The sequence below is a fragment of the Panthera leo genome, chromosome A3, assembly GCF_018350215.1.
Source record: "Panthera leo isolate Ple1 chromosome A3, P.leo_Ple1_pat1.1, whole genome shotgun sequence".
NCBI classification, from domain to species: domain Eukaryota; kingdom Metazoa; phylum Chordata; class Mammalia; order Carnivora; family Felidae; genus Panthera; species Panthera leo.
In genome coordinates, this window is record NC_056681.1 from 17,108,314 (window position 1) to 17,125,396 (window position 17,083).

The window sequence follows — 17,083 nt, forward strand, 5'->3', positions numbered from 1 at the left end:
CAGTCCAGTGCAGGAGCCACAGGACCGTCTACGTAACACGTAAGAACCGGCTACTGTCATATGCATAAAGCTTGTTCTTTACCTCACGGTGCACAGCATGGACCATGCAAACACTTAGATGAGCTCAACGGTGAATGTGACTTGTGGGGTAGAATGTCAAAAAGCGAGCCATGTGTCCATCTCATTGTTGACCATAGATGTTTATTTTGGAGGCTGCTAAGAAGTGAAGGCTGCTGTTTCATGGCAAATCTTAGTAGGCATGGCTGCACTTCCTGGCAGGGCATCCTTGTTGCTGTCAAAAAGTAGGTCTCTGTTCTTTCCCTTCCCAGTTCCTCTGGTCCACCAGGGTTTGCCGATTTCCCTCTCTGGGTCAGCCACTGGTGCTATACCCCAGCAGGAGAGACAGGAAGGACCACTCCTGTCCTCAAGATGCTCACTGTCTGGCTTGGGGAAACAGATGGGCACATTGGCAGTCACCATACTGAGACAGTAGACGTAAGACACTGCTACAAGGGGCAGCCTGGGGGGACAGCTCACTTGGCTGGAGGCAGGGATGGTTTCTGGCAGGCAGTAATGCTTGGCTGTGGAGTTGTGAGCCAGGGGAGGGCATGGGAGAGCTGCCTTGGCTGAACAAATGCTCAGCAGGTCATTGTGAAAAGCCGAGCCCTGTGGTGTGATTGGAAACACAGAGGCCAAGCTGGTGTGTGGGAGGGGAGGGGTGGGGAGGGTGAAGAGAGTAGAGACGGAAGAGGCAGCTCCAGACCTGATCTGAAGGCTCGACTCCTTGCTGCCTCCAGAGTCAAGGACCGTGGAGACCTCTGTCTGCAGGGAGGCAGCGTTCTATTTGCCAGGGATCACTGAGATCGTTTTGGGCATTGCCAGTGTGCTTCAGTGACTCAGGGTAGGATAGCACGGAACAGCCTTTGCTTCTGTAGAAAGCTGTTACAGTTCTTGCTTTTTGTATGATTAACAGAACAAGGGCTTTGGAGCCAGATACTGCCTTTGCCATTACATTTCTGACCCTGGGAAGTTACTCAGTCTACTTCTGCCTCAGTTTTGTCATCTGTTAAAAGGGCATAACTATGAAACGTACCTTGTAGCTTTGCTCTGAGAATCAAATATGTTAATACATATATTAAGCACATAGTAAGCACACATTCAGTGCCACCTGTTACTATTATTATTATTCAGTTTGTGGCCCTCTCAATCCAACAAATGATATGCTGTGAAAAGTCTAACTTTTGCCATCAAGGTGTCAGGTGTGGTATAAAATTGAGTAAGAGATAGCGGTTTCAGTATGTACTTTTGTTTTCTTTTGTTTTATCGAGCAGCCCCCCAAAATGTGCACCAGGCTTGTTTAATTACATCTCCCTGCTTCCTGCCCTCTAGTTTCAAATGCAAGAATCACCATATTAGCATGGTAATGTCGCAATAATAATCTACTGAGTCTATGTAAATAAGGAACATCTGTGCAATATTTATGACCCATAAAACACAGTTATACTCTAAAATGTTGTTCTAATCCCAAGTAGGTCATTGTGATGGAGCCATGATCAGAGGACCCTCCTGGGGCCTGCTGCTCTGTTCACCGAGGTCTGTGCCAGCCAGCCCAGATGGGAACGGGCAGTGCCACATGGCAGTTGGCGAAAATTAGGCTCCTGAGGGTTTTTTTTGCCCATCAGAGCAAAAAATGAGTTGTCTTTTTGCATGAAAAATGGGGTAGAGGTGCTTTTTTATCAGGAACAGCCAGCTTTCGTTTGTGTGCAGAGGTTTAGACACTTTTCTGGACTGTGCAGGGGACATTTTAAATCCCAACTCGGTTTTCTGACATTTGCCACATTTGTGTTGCATTTGTTGCCATTTTTGCTTGGGTGTCTGGGAAACTCCATCAAATTTGCAGCCCAGTCTTAGTCATTATATAAGAGGTCACAGTGGATGATTTCCGTAGTACCTGTCTTTCCCTTTGGTCTTGATTTTTCATTTGTTCTACCTTCCTTATATCCCCATTGGATTGTATGTGGTTTTATAAGCTAACTTTTAAATTCTTTGATGGGTATGTCACGGTAACATTAAGCCTTTTCCTTGTCATTTGTTATGTTTTTAAAGTATGCAAACTCTTTTACATGATTGACTTAGAAAACCAAGTCCGGCTCAGTTTTTTTTTTTGTGTATAGTATACATAGGGATCACCAAACTTTTTCTGCAAAGGGTCAGTATGTAAATGAATGGGTATCGCTGAGTTCCAGGGAAACTTTATTTACAAAATAGGCAGCTGGCCTGCAGGCCATGATTTTCTGATCCCTGCATTAGTATAATATACCAATAGAGAAAATTACATAGAGAAAATTTACTAGTCCCCAAGTGTCTGCCTTGAGGAATTTTCATCACAAGATGATCCTCCCATGAAACCACCATTGAGGCCAGGAAGTAGAACAGGACCAGAGTCTTAAAGTCCCCTCGCGCCTCTTCCCATATATTACCTCTCCTCCTGCTCCAGAGGTAAGCAGCATCTTCTAAAAATAATAAATAAATTCTGTACTTCATTAAATTATGCGTACGAAAACACTATAGATTTTTTAAAAAAAATTATTCTTGAGAGGCGGAATTGATGCATAGATAAGCATGAGCTTATCCTCAGCATTCCTGTTGACTGGCTTTATCATCGTGGTCTAATTAATGATAAGCCTTTTGAGTTTCAGTTCTATGATCTGTGAAATGGGGATGCTGACGCTTATTTCAGGGGGTGTATGAGCAATCAATCAAATGCCATACTCAAAGTCTTTAATGCAGTCCTGGTCTACAGAAACCACCTAATTTTATTTTTCATCCACTAAATGGCCTTATCCGTGTTGGCAAGCCCCTCATTAGGTGCAGCAAGGTGCCGCTCTTAGGGGCTGTGGCTAACTCTAAATAGAGAATAATTATTAATTAATCAGACTTATTAGTGTGTCAGTAACCAAGCCTGGTCAGCCTCAAGTGTGGTCAACTTCTTTCAAATTTATTCTGGCTGTTGGATGCCTCCGTGAGGCCTCTGTTGGCATTCAGTTTTCCCAGAACACCAAACAAATAGCCGTTGTGGGGGTTTCCTGGCATGGAGACCTCTCTGCTCGTTGGTATTCTGGTGGTTTCTTACTCACACATGAGCACTTGTCTCCCAGGTCTAAGGCCGGCTCCACTGTATGGGCTGGCGGGTTGCACCGGGCAGGCCTGCTTCCTGCGGGGGCTCTTGCAAGATTGGTCTTTTTTTGGGGGGAGGGGTGGGCAGGATGGGTCGGCTCCTTTGGGTCAGCGTGCCAGTGTTTGTGTCAGCAGCCCTGTGGTGCACACAGAAGGTGCTGAATGTAACTGGGTTACCAACAACTCCGTCTTCATCAATTTGCCTTGGAGATAGGCGGCCCGGATGTGGTGGCATCAAAGGCAGCAACAGAAGTGAAACATACCTTGGGGATGTGAACTGCAGTCCTTTCTCTCAAAGCACCTCCACCTCCTCCCTCCAGAAAGGAATATTTAGACAGATCATTATCGATGTTGAGAGCACCGTATAGGGAAGGAATGAATGCTCTGCAGTCTGAGAGCAGTGCCATAAAACCACAAGTGCCCTCTGAACGGGCCTGAGTGGCCTGGGAGGAAGCGGGCTTTCCCCTTTATGTGCAAAGGGCGTCATGGGAAGAAGAAAGAGAGGAAACTGAGTGCTAGGGGCTTTTGCAAACATTATTTTATAAAATCCTCAAGCCAACTCAGATATTATCCACCTCTCCCCAAACCCTCATTTTGTAGATGAAAAACTGAGGCTCAGAGAAGCTGGGTGGATTAGTGGCAGGACACAAAGCCATATTAGTGATAAAACTGTCACGGATGCCAGTGTGTGGTCCCCCTACATCCTTCGGGCCTTACCACTACGGTGTGCCCCGGCCAAAGCCGGACGTCGATGCCCCGACCCCCAACCCACAAGCAGGCCTCCTCCAGGGACCAGGGACCAACAGGAGTTGAAGTGTAAGTCTCTCACCCTCAGCGGTATAACTCGTAGTCATTGTCCTACGCTGGATCCCAGAGCGCCCACGTGGGTTTAGGTCTCAAATGCCCACAGGGGTCACTTGCTTGATGACACACTGTGTGTTGGCTCGTTTTTGTTTTTGTTTTTTAATGTTTATTTTTGAGATGGGTGCAAGCAGGGGAGGGGCAGAGAGAGGAGGACAGAGGATCTAAAGCGGGCTCTGGTCTAACAGCAGCGAGTCCGATGTGGAGCTCGAAATCACAAACTGCAAGACCGTGACCTGAGCCAAAGTCGGACGCTCAACTGACTGAGCCACCAGGTGCCCCTGGGTGTTGGCTTCTTTTCCATCCTTTTCTCACTTTCCTTCTCCTTAACTAGTGTTTCCTAGGGTCACTTTCCAAATGAACTATTTGTTCTCTAATCCTGGCCTCAAGAACTGCTTCTGGGGGAGCACAAACTAAGTCAAATACTACTACTAATAACAGCAACAACATAATAATGATTGCTGATATTTACTGAGTAGTTCTTATGTCCCAGGTGCTGTGCTAAACTAGATGGGTTTTGTCACTAAACGCTGACTAATAAACCTATGAGGCAGATAGTGTTACTGTCTCACATGTGAAGGAACTCAGGTTTGGAGATGTCAATTGACTTGTCTCAAGTCACATGGCTAAAGAGTCATATCTTTAGCAGAGTCAGGATTTCTCTTCCAGGTTTTCTGACTCACTGTCCGGTGCTCTCCCCAATTAGCTGCCTGTGTTTATGCAAGTTTTCCTCAGTAACACTTGGACTGTCATGGGATGGAATTATTTCAGTAGATTCTCATGCCCCTGGGCGCCTCTTGCTGCTGAGACTGCTTGGGCCCTGTATTGGGGTCTGGCTGTATGTTCTAGAGTCATAACTTCTAATGGGAGCACGGATAGGATGGGGAGGAGGAGGAAAAACATTACCATAAAATTCATCCTGCCTTGAATTGGACTAAAAGCCAGTTGTTCTTTGATGATAAACATGGTTTTAAAGACCTTTTCCAAGACAACGACTCCCAAATTTGTATCTCGAGTACAGAAGTCTCTCTAGAGCTCCTGACTGTGATATCCAACTACGTGACATTTACACTTGTATGTCTAACAAGTATCTCACACCCAGCTTGGCCAGCATCGAACCCCTGATTTTCCAAACCACTCTCAGCCTTCCCAGCATCAGTTGATGAAAGTACCACACTTCCAGTTCCTCAGGCCGAATACCTTGAGTCTTACTTGAGTCCTCTCCTTCCCTTATACCCAGTGTCTAATCCATCAGCAAGGACACCTGCTGTATTCCAAGTGCAACCAGCATCCTCCACACCTACTGCATCCAGTGCCATCGCCAAGTGACTTGGCCCTCATCACATATGCGCAAGAGTCTTGTGCTGAGGGCCTTGGCTGCTAAATTTCTGGAGTAAGAAATTGACTGACATTTTTAAAGGGAGTTCACAGTTTTGAGGAATAACTGTAGGAGACTATTAATGTCTTTAACAGTTTGGTGTCTCCTTCTCCCGAAGACCCGAGAATGGAGAAGGTGGGTATTATGTTACCTGGAAGAAAGTTGCTGTCATTTTTTTTTTTCCTGAGGGGAGGGAGAGAGCCATCTCCAGAGGTTTCTCCACAAGCTACCTATTTCTGAAAGGCTTACTTTGTTCCCTCAAAGGGGGTGGGGTGGGTTAGGGGAACTGGGTCTTGAAGTGGGAATAGTGAGTGAACTAAGCCAAGATACAGAATTCTGAGGCAGCATGGGGGTTCAGGGAGCTCTGTGAACAGGTGAGGCTGGCGAGGGCACATGAAGTGGATTTGTAGGGAGAAGAGGCCGGAGATCCAGGCACAGCCAGCTCGCCCAGGGCCCTACTATGGGGTGACACCAAGGAGTTCTAGGGAGAGTGGGAAGGTATTGACAGGTTCCAAGTAGGAGAGTGACATAATTAAATTTGCTTCTTAAAATAATTACTCTCATGGGTGGTGAAAGGATGATTTGAAGAGGACAAGCCCAGAATCAAGGATATAAGTGAGGAGAGTCTGGAATAGTTCAGATTAAGGCTTGTAAATTATGTGCGTGTGTACACACACACACACACACACACACACACAATGATAATTGATGAGGAAGGGATTTGGCATTACTTAATGACTGAGCAGATGCTGAGGGAAAGGAACATTCTAGGACCCCATCCTAGGATCCGTAATGAAGGATGTGCATGTGTAGCAGGAACCCTTTCTCTTGATGTGTAGCCAGCATTAATTCTCTCTTTCCTTCTTCTAATTTTACCTAGATTAAAAAAAAAATGTTTATTTTTTGAGAGAGAGAGTGAGCATATGCAGGGGAGGGGAAAGAGAGAGAGAGAGAGGGAGGGAGAGAGAATCCCAAGCAGGCTTCGTGCTGTCAGCACAGAGCTGGAAGTAGGGCTGGATCCCACAAACCATACATTCGTGACTTGAGCCAAGATCAAGTGTCAGAGGCTTAACTGACTGAGCCATCCAGGCACACCTAATTGTACCTAGATTTTTATTCTTTCCTTAAGAATGGCTCTCACTCCCAACAACCTTCCCCGCTGTGCCAATCTGTGAGCTGGTTTTATCCAATCAGGGATAATCCAGCTTTCCCTGGTCACAGTGATTGGTTTAGGTCTGGGTTCTTGAACCAGTTATCTCATGCACTTCCTGGCACACAGCAATTGGTGAATAACTGGGCATGTGACCATATCTGGGCCAATGAGGAGACTAAGGGGGAAGCGGGTTCTCCCTCTGCCTTTGGAGGTCATGTTCACTGTGGGTCTGAGAAGTGACTAGTGGCTGTGGCAGCTAGGGCCTTTCGTTTAGATGCCCCAAGGGTGAATTTCAGGCCATTTGATTCTGCTCTTGCTTCTCAATGCGTATTTGTTTATATACTCTTGTTTTTGGCACTGTGTATTCACCTGAAGATGGAGAACTAATCTTCATAGACACACACACTTGCATACATTTTTATTTGGGAAAAAAAAGACGTTAAACACAAAAATACAATCCGTCTATAATTCTATCACTTTATTTGAATTATGTAACATAAGCAGTGAAAGTTTCTGTCTTCTTAGCCCACAGGCTTTTCCACTTCAGCACGTGCAGGGTTAATTATTATTTTCTGTTAGTTGTATATCCTGTATATCCTGTATATTCTGACTTTTCCCCATGGGTATACAAACAATCTACATACAGACACACTCACGTACTTTTTAACATTTCAGTCAGGCCGTACACATTGGTCTCCAAACTTAAATACTTGGCTTCATGGGGAGGAATGGTCAGTGGGATGATTTTCTGTGTGTCTTCAACATGCCTTTGCCTTAGTTTTCTTCCGTCTTTATATATTTATGGCAACTGACTTCTCCATATAATTTGAGTGTATTCATGTGTTTGCCACTGGTTAAGTGTCCCTTAGCCTTAGGACAATGAAGTAATTGGGTTTAGACAATTATGAGCCTTCCCTTAAATTCTCTTGGCTAGTACAAAATAGTGTGTAAGAGGGGAATAGGGAGTAAATAAAATCTGGTTGAAGGCAAAAATGGGGAACAAGTTAGTAAAAACTCAGGGAAATATTTAAGTAATACAATCTCCATTTCAGGTTTTGGAATTGAATGCCAAGTGCAGAATGTTAAATAGGACATTTTCAGAGCTTAGGAGAAGTTTGATATATAGTATGTAATTAAGAGGCTGAAGAGAGTGCCATTTTTTATATCCCCTACTTGTCACTTGTGCAGATTTGACTTCAGATATGATTTTGAGGTTACAAGGGTAATTAATTGTATGGTCTCTTCCAGGAAGTATCATTCACCTGAGTAACACCCTCTAAATTGACAGACCCAAAGAAAGTGGGTGAAGAGAAATATGACACTATGAATTTGTTCACTTAACAGATATTTATTAGGTATCTACTATGTGCTATGGACCTTGCTGCTTAGATTGGGGGATGTTGTGGGGATAGCAGAGCATTGAGGGGACCTTGCCTAGTCTAGCAGAGGACAGAGAAGGCAAAAGTGTAAGTCAGCTACACCAGGAAATCTGTGGGTCCCACATCAGGACCAGATGCCTGACATGTCTCTCTGACTTGAGTGGGATTAATTCACAGGTTTTATTTTTCTAGTATAGTTATAGATATTTTAAAACAAGCAAGGTAAGCCCATTTAAGAAAACAAAGAGAAGAAAGGACAGAAGCAAAAACAGTGTCTCTCTCTGATCCCACTCCATAGGGTCAGTCACTGTAGCATTCTGGTAAATTTCCTTTCAACCTTTTTTTTTTGGCTTACTCTTAAAATGTGAACTTATCTTGTTAGTCGTTGGGCCTGTGGTTAAACTTGAACACGAGACAGAGGATTTTCCTGAGCAGTTCCCTTATTTGGTGAAACCATTGTTTCCACGATGAGGAATGAATCCAGAGAGAAATATTTCAAGCGCCATCCAGATGTCACTGTAAAAGAAAGGATCAAGCCTTCCATACTGCTGCTGACTCCCAAATGTAGCTGGCTCCATCAGGATGCTGAGAGCGTCCTCCTGCTGTATCTTCAGGTGATGGGGACTTCCATCTCTTGGTATCACTAGTCTTCTAGTTCTTAATTTCTTAGTTTTGATGCATCTATGAATTGAATGGACCTGTAAATAATTAGCAAAGCATGAGTATGTGCGTGTGGCTTGTTTATGCAGATCTGGAGTCTTGAGTTCCTGGATTTAGTTCCCAGACTTCAGAATTCCTGAAACTCTCTGAGACTCCATTTTCTCATCAGCATTATGCTTTCTTGCAATTCTTTATTAGCTTTCCTTGGTAGAAGCTTTCTGTTCCTGTGCCATGGAGGCTCTACTCTATGGAGGCACCAAGGCTAGAGACATATTCTTTTTTTTTTCTCTTTTTTTAATTGTTTTTTTTTTTTTTAATTTGAGAGAGAGGGAGGCAGGGCAGAGAGAGAGAGGGAGACACAGAATCCAAAGCAGGCTCCACGCTCTGAGCTGTCAGCACAGAGCCCAACATAGGGCTCGAACTCACGCACAGTGAGATCATGACCCGAGCTGAAGTCAGATGCTTAACCAACTGAGCCACCCAGGCACCCTGAGACGTATTCGTGAATATTTAGGTGGAGAATCTTCAGGGCATCTCAAACCATCTATGGTCTGTCTGTCCCCTTCTCACACATGAGGGTAAACATGGAGGTAGACCACACCAGCCTTCATCTCTTGGAAGACTGAAACATTCCATTGTACATGTGCTGTAATAATTTTCTTCTAGTGTTCCTTCCTTCCCTGGGGCTGAGTGAGTGTCAGGCGTTGGAAGATCCTTGGAGAGCAGGGTGTCATGACAGCAGTTGTGATTATGACTTCTGGGAAGAGGGCGATGCTGACTCCACAAATAGGGGGCTCCAGCAGATATGGAGAACATTGGTTGGGCATGTAGATTACAATCCTTCACTGGACATTTTTGTGTTACCTGGAGATGTGGTTGAGAGTTTCCAGATTTTTGTGTCTGGGGGTGTCTTAGTTTACGCAAATAATGAACGTAGCAGAGGACAGCTTTTAGAGTGTGACCACCTGGAGAGCCACACTCCTTGGCTCTAGCCAGCTGTTGCTATGAAGCATCTTGGGCTAGTCTTGCCCATGCTTTTCATTTTCAAGAGAATATCTAAATACCCAACATTTTTGGGAAATCTTTTGATATTAATCATTGGCCACTTAAAAAAAAAAGATATTGTGTGGATCCAATAGACCCTAAGTGTGGGTCACTAGTAGGATTAGAATTGTGTAGAAATTCCCTTCTGGTCTTTACAACTGGGGATTGTGTATTCCCCTCCACATCTCCTCCTCCCTGCACATCTCTAGGGTGTTCACATTTCTCCCCTGAGTGCTTCACAGTTCCCCTCCTTTGAATGAGTCTGGGTTGTTGTCATTTGACTTACAAAAATGTGAGGCCAAGAGACCCTGGTGCTGTGCAGCACATCACATGAATTGTGATATTGCAAGTCAAAATACAAAACAGTAAATGAGGGTTATGATTTATGCTGTCACAGCAAGAACTACCTACTGCTTGATGCACACACTGGGCCTTTCACATACATTATCTCGTTTAATGCTCACAGTGAATGAGGTGGTATTAGCTCCACTGTATGGAAGCTGTGTGGGTTTTAGTCACTTGCTCAAGCATGCACAGCTGATAAGGGATGGAGCCCAGCTTTCTTGTCCATCTCTTCCACTCCAGAATAGGGGTGCTTCTCCATTTCTGGGAGAGGTTATTTCCTTCTACCCTAGGCCGTCACAAATACCTCCTTGAACCATGCCCTTGCATGCAGCAGGTGTTCTGTAAATACTTTTCTTTGTGATAATGTTTGGCTGGCTTTTCTCCAATGGGAGAATTAGCCTAGCAGAAGCAGTTTTTCAGGGCACAGAATGAACCTTTATAAATTTGAATTTTCACAACGAGGTTTGTTTTGTTGAATACAAAAAGAAAGGCAAATATTTACTAATTTTTACTTTATTAAAATGTAATGCACAGGGGCATATTTTCAGAAATGATAAATTGTTTCCTTTACAAAGGGATCTTGGGGAGAAAGAAACATACCACATTTAAAAATTATATACTATTCTATAATTGCACAAATCAAATATGTGTATTATTTGTAATTACATCAGTAATATATGTAATTACATGAGAAAACAATTAAAGCAAACTGCATTGCAAGCGAACATGAATCAGGATTTTTTTCCCCTCTTCCCCAGTTACTCTGCAGCATTAATTTGTCTTCCAGAAGTAAGAATATCACACAGACATTTTAAAAAACATCCCTGACCTGTCTCAGGCACTTTATTTTTAAAAAAAATTTTAATGTTTATTTTATTTTTGAGAGAGAGAGAGAGAGAGAGAAAGAGAGAGAGAGAGAAAGCACGATCAGGGAAGGGGCAGAGAGAGAGGGAGACACAGAATCTGAAGCAGGCTCCAGGCTCTGAGCTGTCAGCACAGAGCTCGATGCGGGGCTCGAAACCGTGACATCATGACCTGAGCTGAAGTCAGATGCTTAACCACCCAGGCTTGAGCCACCCAGGCGTCCCCTCCCTCAGGCACTTTAAAGATTTCTTGAGCAGAAAGTACTGAGGTTTTGCAGTCTCAAAGGTGCAAGTGAGATGCATCATACTGCTTCATTTTTGCTGTCTTACTATTAGTATTATTTTTTTGCCTATAAAAACGATAGCAGACAGTACATTTTTGAGGCATGCTACCTCTATACCACCACTGCACCTGAGCTTCTAGAGTGGTTCCACTATGGGTAATTTTTTTCCTGAAAAAACCAACCTGCATATTCTACATTCCTTCTGCAAAACAAAACAAAACAAAACAAAACAAAACAAAACAACCCGACCAACCAACCAAACAAAAAAACCAGGCTGGTTTTGGGAATAATGAGCAATGATCCACTGGTTGGAAATGCTTGTTCTTTTAAGAAGTTCAGGGGTTATGTGGAACATAATTCAGGTCTCAGGGGAGATTGTTCATGAACCATTCATTCATCAGACAAATAAAGAGCACCGCCTGTGTGCGTCAGTTCCTCTGCTGGGTGCTGGGGTTGTGATGAAATATCTCATTCCTGTTCCATGGAGATATGGTCAGGTCTGCTGGATGGAAGACACACACACAGATGTGATGTGGGAAGGAAAGTGCTAAAAGCCATGTGACAAGAACCAGAGGACTCGGAGGAAGAGGGCCCAGAAGGCCTCACAGGGGTGGTGAGGGGTTTGGAAGAAATAGAAATTCTTGCATCGGCTATCTTTTGTCCCAGAGTTGGGATGGAGGGTTGGTGAGAATGTGCTCCGGGCAGGGGTGATGACGTGCTAGGGCAGTGGGATGGGAATGACTGAGGCACGTTCTCAAACTGTGATTTCTCTAGAGTTGAGAGCAAGGTCAGCTGTGAGGGTGGGACTGGAGATGAGTTTGAATACGGAGGCAGACCACACCTCCCAGCCTGGGGGTGTGATGTCAACAATCTGTGTTGAGGCACCCACAAATTTTTTTCACACCTTCTGTGCAGCTACCACAGGTAGAGCTCTTGCTTTGCTCAAGGAGATCTTTTGCAAGTTTAAATTGTTGTCTAGGGCTCCAGAGTTACCTACGATGTCTAATTCCACGGGAGGGAGCTGGATGGGCAGGATGGTGTGCGTGCTTATTGCCAAGGGTGAGGGTGCTAAGTTGTGCGGTCTGCCTTTGGCTTTGACCAGTGTCTCCATTCATCTCAAGGTCCCTGGGAGGTCTGTCCACAGACAGAGGTAGAGGGATGGTGCCTATCTTGGAGGAATATTGTGTAGACAACTAGCAGCTGTGGGATCTGCAGGTGTATGGTGGAGAGGGAGGACTTACAGACTTGCAGAGAAACATCAGGCAGAGTTGCTTTGCTTCCCGTTCCTCCTGTCTTCTGCTTTTCATCAAATTCTCCTATATAGACTTAAAATGTTAGCAAACAAGAGCCTGTGGGATGCATTATTGAATCCTACCTCTGTTGGTCAGAATATAAATATCACTTAATTCCTTCGTGTGTTCAGCAAACATTTATGTAGCGCCGAGCTCTGTGCGCAAGCTCCCATCTCTGCTGTTGAGAAGTCCTCGGTCTCTTGGGGGAGAGTGAACTGCTGAGGGATTTCTGATTGAGGGATGTGTTGAATGACAATGACGACGGTGGCTGGCATTTCTTTTTTTTCGCAACAAAGATTATCATGTCTGCTTGACGAGGGGGGTAGATGTTGTCTCTCATTTCATTGGTGGGGAAACTGAGGCATGGGGGTTTCTGGTAAGTGGAGGAGGCAGAATTCAGGCCCAGGGTAGTTAACTGAGCCCCTAGCTGGCAGGCACAGGGGAGGATGTAGTCAGCTTGATCTGGGGGGCAGACACCAGAAAAGCTTTCTCAGAGCTGGTGCCCCTTCAGTGGGTCCCGAAGGAGAAGCTTCCAGAGTGTGGAAGCTGAGTGTGCTTCCTGGGGCTGAGTGTGCTTAGTGCAAGTAAAACTGGGATGAATTATTACTGGTGTTTCCAGCAGGAGGCAAGGGGCAGTGAGATTGGCGTCAGAGAGGTTCTGCTGGGCGGCTCTGGGAGGGTCTTGGGCACTGGCCAAGGATGCTCCGTCTACTGTGTGGGGACTTCACATGACCTGTGAACGCAACCTATTCCTACTGACAGCTGAGGGCATCTCTGAAGGCCTGTTTAGAATCACTTGTGAAGCAGGGTCGACAGGGGCAGGTCCAGGAGGTTTTGTGAAGGTATACACAACTTAGGGGAGTGCTTTAAGAAAAAGAATACGACAGTTTAAATTCAAAATCAGGTGCAGGGTCTTGAAAGGGATGTGTGTAAGTGAGGGCCCCCGACATGTCAGCTTTGTTAGTGTCATGCCAAGTTCACGACTGGCTACTCTTTTTCACTGACGTCATGCTTATTTCTGCATTGGTGCAGGAAAACAACGGGTCATGTTTGCTTGTTTGTTTTTGGGCCAGGACTGAGGAGTCTTTATTTTGACATGACATCAACTAAGTTTGGAGGGTGGCCTAGCCAGAATCTCTTTCTAAGGTGTCTCCCGGGATTGGCTAACTGTGGCTAGTCTGGTCACAAAATCATCTATTTTATGCATTCACATGTGGCCTCCTTGTACATCTAATTTTTTCATTTCAGAGGTACTAGTGATGGTTGATATTCAGGACATAATTCCCAGAGTGTTCCTGCCTTGCTAAATTTCAGTTTGTATGTCTTTCGTCAAATATTTGGCTTAGCTGGGGCTGGTTGGCATATTGTGTTAGCTCAAAGTGATTTATTGTCTCAGTGTCATCCATTCACTATAGAGAGGTAATATTTAGTGTGTCAGTGGGGATTATGTTGTAATCTCAAGAAAAATATAGGAAGTTGGGCAGAGAAAAAAATTCAGGGAGAAGAACCAAGCAGTTATTAAAATAGGCCTTTCTAATATATGTTCATTTGTTGAGAGTTACATCCACAACTTCATTTCTCATCAAAAAGTCTCAAAGAGCCAATTTCCAGTAGTTCTTATCCCTCCTTGCAGCTGAATATTTGGGGGTATTTTAAAGTGATATCATAAAATAGATGGAAAATGAAGTCCTATAAATGATCTTTAATCAACAGGCTCTGTTGCTTTATGAAACAGAAAACAGTGAACAAAAGACTATGATTTTAATTCAAGGAATGAGAGCTATTTATTTTAAGTATTTCTGCAGAATGGCAGAAGTAATTTATTCAGTTATAATTAGACACATTGTAAAATGGACGATTGTGAAGAGAGTGATTCTTGCTGGCTTCTGTGAGTCAGGGAAGGCGCTTCTGTACTATTCTCTGCTATCTGGCCACAGATCCTGGTGCCAGAAATTAATCTGTGAACAGGGCAAAACTGGAGAAAAATGGAAGCTGAAACTGTTTATGTTCCCTTTTCATCCTGAAAATGGGTTTTCCTTCTTTCTGTCTTGATAAGAAACTCCTGCAGCAAGTATTTAAATTGGGGTATTGCTTGGGTGTGATACGGAGTAGACCAGATTTAGCAGTAGGTAATGGAAAAAAGTTTGAGGTGTTCAACTAGGGGAAATTAGATGTGCATCTATAGTGAACTGTGGCAACTTAAAAAACCAATGTTATTTGGGGCTGCATTAATAGAAGTATAGGGAACAGACCACTGGAGGTGATTGACAGATGGAAATTCTTGTTTTCTTTCAACAAGTATTTATAGAGGGCTTCTGATGTGTTAGGACTAGAGACACATTGGTGAACAACGTAAACATGTTTCCTTGGAGATCAGAGACTTTGGAAGGAGGCAGATAAATGGACAGATAATTATGAAACAGCAAGAGAAACTGTTGAGAGAAGTCCAGCATTGCATGTAGAAGCAGGGGGTAAGGATAAGACAGAGGAAACAGTCTCTGCATTGGCTCAGAGGTGAGCCGGTATGGCACTTTCGGGGAACAGAATGTTAAATGTGGTTGGAGCATAGAGTTGGAGGGTGCTATAGAGTAAGAGGTGAGGCCAGAATGGTGAACAGGCAGATCTTGCAGAGAAATATAGATCATGGGCTAAGTTACGACTGTATCCTCAGGGCAGTGAGAGCCACTAATGAGTTTTAGGCAGTGATGTGTTGGGACCAACTTTGCGTTTTAGAATCATCACTTTCACTTCCAAGCCGGTAAAACGGATGGAGGAAATAAGGTGGCAGACAGGAGATGAGCTAGGCAGCATCTTTGAGACCTAGCGGTGGCCTCAACTGGAGTCATGGCAGTGAGCACGGAGGAGATTGAGTGGATGGATTTGAGAACCAGTTAGGAGAGAGAATCAGCAGGCAGGTGGTGATCTGGGTATTTGAGGAGAGAGAGTCAAAGTTGATGCCCAGATGGAAACTGGATATGATACATCCTCCAATGCAGCGTGTTTGGTTGTGTAGGGGACAAGATCACAAGTTCATATCTGGGTGCATGCGGAGTTTGAGTGCCCATGGGGGGGTATTGCAGCGTGGGTATCTGGTAAGCAGTGGAGTTTTTGAGTCTGGAGTTTGGAGAGAAGCTGGAATTTTAGATCTTGGAGCCATCGCCACACACATGGTCATTGACTCCTGGGAGTGATAGATCCCTATGCAGTGGGAAGAGCCAAGGGTTACCACACCAATATGTTTGCGTGGGCGATGTGGTACTCTATCTTGGACCCTTGTTCTGTGTAGCTGTGGATGGCATAACCAGAGTCCAAAAGTTCCAGCAGGCAGATTATCACTTGGCAGTAGGTAGGACTTTTGCATGAATACAAATGCCCAGAAATGCATGGGTTCCTTGAAAGGTGGTGAGTTTCCTGTTATCAGATGTATTCAAGAAGAACTCCATGACTACTTGCCTGGGATCCTGTAGAAGGCATTCACATGTTAGGTGGGATTGTTACCAAAGGGACTTCTAGATACCACCCTGGTCTGATTACTACAGTTACGAAATTGCCATTTTGGATGGAGGTGCCTATATCAAGATCCTTATGTTCAGTTTGCTGTCTGTCTGGTCCTTTTACGACCTTTCCTTTCCAAGTCTGCATGGATTCCACAGTCCTCACATCTGCCATTCTCCTTCCTGAAACCCTAGTTCCCTTCTCCTCTGTCTCTACCTCGAGCCCAACACCTGGACAATTCAGCTCTTTTTCTTCTCTTTCTTTTATCAGGTGGCTGGATGCTGCTGGCAAAATTCCTCAAATCTTAAAAATGTGGCCTCTGTAAATGTATCATCCCTAGTTTCATCTGGGCCTGCAGGTTGGCTCCATAACTTTTCCCTGTGCCTGGTCGACATTTTCCGTCTCCTCTGTAGTCTGCCACATCTTCTTCCCTGTCTGCCAGAGGTCTCTCTTCTCCTTCTCAGAGAAAACATCAGGCATCAAATGAGAGTGCCCTCCATGTCCTGCCACCAGCTGTCTGGGATGCCGGCATCTGAAGCCCCCCTTGGCTCTATAGGACAAGATACGTGTTCTATCAGGTTTCCTGTCCCTGGGAACTTGAACTTCAGGAGTGTTTCTACCATTCCCTAACTGATAAGACTGACTCACTGTGACTAAGTGTTTGCACAAAGTGTCAGTTATGCTATGCCTGTTTTCCTTCTGGGAGTCTGGAATTTCGGAATGTGCTAGGCAGGGGGTGCTTGCATGACCACCCCCCGATAAAAACATTGGGCACTGAGTCTCTAATGAACCTCCCTCACAGATAACACTCTACACATGTTGTCACAACTCATTGTTGGAGGAATGAAGTGCATCCTGCATGAGTCCACAGGGCCAGGACTCTGGGGAGCTTGCACCTGGTTTCCTCCAGACGTCACCCCACGCATCTTTTCCTTTTGCTGATTTGCTTTGTGTCCTTTCACTGGAATAGATCACAGCTGTGCGTGGACTCTATGCTGAGTCCTGTGTGTCCTCCAGTAAACCATCGAATATAGGGTTGGTCTTGGGTTCCCCCAAGACACTTTCCCTCCAGCATGTATATATGCTCAACTAATTCGTCTTAGTAAGTGAAGAAACAAGCAAAGACCCCACATCTTCTCCCGGCCACTGCCC